At 37.2% G+C, this 2,601-nt stretch overlaps 1 pseudogene; it reads left to right on the top strand.

Annotated features, from left to right (window-relative positions):
• Nucleotides 1–1,640: 1,640 nt before the first annotated feature.
• LOC115860294 (LYR motif-containing protein 2 pseudogene) lies at nucleotides 1,641–1,940 on the top strand (annotated as a pseudogene).
• Nucleotides 1,941–2,601: the final 661 nt, after the last annotated feature.

The raw sequence follows: 2,601 nt of genomic DNA, 5'->3' as shown, positions 1-2,601 counted from the left end.
ATAATAGTGATAGTTTTTATTTGCTAAGTATTTACTAATGTGAAAAGCCCTTCACAAAAGGCACCTTATTTAACCCTCACAGCAACCCCATAAAAAAAATACTGACCCATTTAAAGATGAGGAAACTGAGATTCAAAAAAGTTAATCAACTTGCCTAAGACCACACAACTGGAAAATGGTATAATCAAGTTTGACTCTAAAACATACACTCTTAACTACATATGAAGGGGTATCCCCATTAGGAACCCAATTAATACAAAAACAACTTTTCCTTAAATTATTTGTAAAGTCAAATAGAAACTATGGCATTTCTGAGTATACTATCAGAATTAATTAACTTTATGTTTTATATCTTACTCTGGGGATATTAATAAAATGGAGCAATAATAGTATTTTCAACAAATTGTTCTGGAACAACTGGACATCCATATGCAAAAAAAAAAAAAAAAAAAAGCTAGACACAGAACTCATACCCTTCACAAAAATTAACTCAAAATGGGTCATAGACCTAAATGTTAAAACACAAAACTTTAAAACTCCTAGAAGAAAATATAGGCGAAAACTCAGATGACTTTGGGTATGGTAATGACTTTTTAGATACAACACAAAAAGCATGATTCTTGAAAGAAATAATAAGTTGAATTTCATTAAAATTAGAAACTTATGCTCTGTGAAAGATAATGTCAAGAGAATGAGAAGACAAGCCATGGATTGGGAGAAAATATTTGCAAAAGACACATGTGATAAAGGACTATTATCCAAAATATACAAAGAATTCTTAAAACTCAATAATAAGAAAACAAACAACTTGATTAAAAAAGGGACCTAAGTCCTCAAAAGACACCTCAACAGAAAAGATACACAGATGGCAAATAAACATATGAAAATATACTCCACATCATAGATCATCAGGGAAATACAAATTAAAAGTGAATTGTTTTAATACTGCACACCTATTAGAATGGCCAAAATCCAAAACACTGACAAAATTAAATGCTGGCAAGGATGTGGAACAACAGGAATTCTCGTCCATTGCTGAGGGGAATGAAAATGGTACAGCTACTTCAGGAAACAGTTGGCAATTTCTTACAAAACTAAATATACTCTTACCATATTATCCTGAAATCATGCTCCTTGGTGTTTACCCAAAGGAGCTGAAATATTATGTCCACACAGAAGCCTGAACATGGATGTTTATAGCAGCTTTATTCACAATTGCCAAAACTTGGAAGGAACCAAGTTGTCCTTCAGTAGATGAATGGACAAATAAACTTGGTACATCCAGACAATGGAATATCATGCAGCATTAAAAAGAAATGAGCTTGGGACTTCCCTGGTGGTGCAGTGGTTAAGAATCCGCCTGTCAATGCAGGTGACACGGGTTCGAGCCCTGGTCTGGGAAGATCCCACATGTCGCAGAGCAACTAAGCCCGTGTGCCACAACTACTGAGCCCACATGCTGCAACTACTGAAGCCCATGTGCCTAGAGCCCATGCTCTGCAACAAGAGAAGCCACTACAATGAGAAGCCCGTACACCACAACGAAGAGTAGCCCCCACTCGCCTGAACTAGAGAAATGCTGTGTGCAGCAATGAAGACCCAACGCAGCCAAAAATAAATTAAAAAAAGAAAAGAAAAAAATGAGCTTGGGCGAACCTCGCTGTCTGGAGGACATCGCCACTTCCTGCTTACCCACAGTAAAAGTAACACTAAAGCAGTTCATGAGAAAGCAACAAGTTCTCCTCCTCCACAGAAGGATTTTGCAGACAATTTGGCAAGTTCCAAATGATTGTGATCACAAATACCTGAAGGACTGGGCAAGGGAAGAATTCAAAAGAAACTAAAGTGCCACTGAAGAGGATACAATCCAGATGATGATTACTCAAGGCAATACGCAGCTCAAAGAGTTAGAAAAAATACTTGCTTTAGCCAGATCTTAACTACAGCATTATTCTGAAAGGTTTTCAAAGTCTCCATGTGTTTAGTTGAGCTTAGGCTCGACAATGGGCAAGTCAAAGCCAAGTGAAACTGTTTGTATGTAGAGCCCTTGAGCAAAACAGCAGAACATGGAGCGAGACGTATCAGAGTGAGCCAAGAAAAGTGCATCAGAGCAATTGCCTTAGCACTGAAAAACAGGCCTTGTATTTTGAAAATACTTCTAGATGTGTCAGCAGTTTTTGTAAGAAGCAAAAATTACTACAACAGATTGTCAGCATATAAAAAGATGTTCAACACCATTAATCAGTCATCAGGGAAATGCAAATCAAAACCAGCAAGAGATACTATTCACACCCACTAGAATGGCTATAATTAAAAAGGGAGAGAATTGCAAATGGTGGTGAAGATGTGGAGAGGTTGGAACTCTGATACATTGGTGGTGAGACTATAGAGTTGTGCAGCCACTTTGGAAAACAGACTGTCAGTTGCCCAACAGGTTAAACAGCATTGTTCATAGTAGCCAAAGAGTGGACAATTCAAATGCCCATCAACTGATTAATGGATAAGTAAAACATGGTATACCCATATAATAAAATATTATTTAGCAAACAAAAAGGAATGAAGCACTGATACATGCTACACCTGGATGAACCATGGAGACAT

The sequence above is a fragment of the Globicephala melas genome, chromosome 3, assembly GCF_963455315.2.
Source record: "Globicephala melas chromosome 3, mGloMel1.2, whole genome shotgun sequence".
NCBI lineage: Eukaryota > Metazoa > Chordata > Mammalia > Artiodactyla > Delphinidae > Globicephala > Globicephala melas.
The sequence above is the reverse complement of the archived record's forward strand: the minus strand, read 5'-3'. Positions and strand labels throughout refer to the sequence as shown.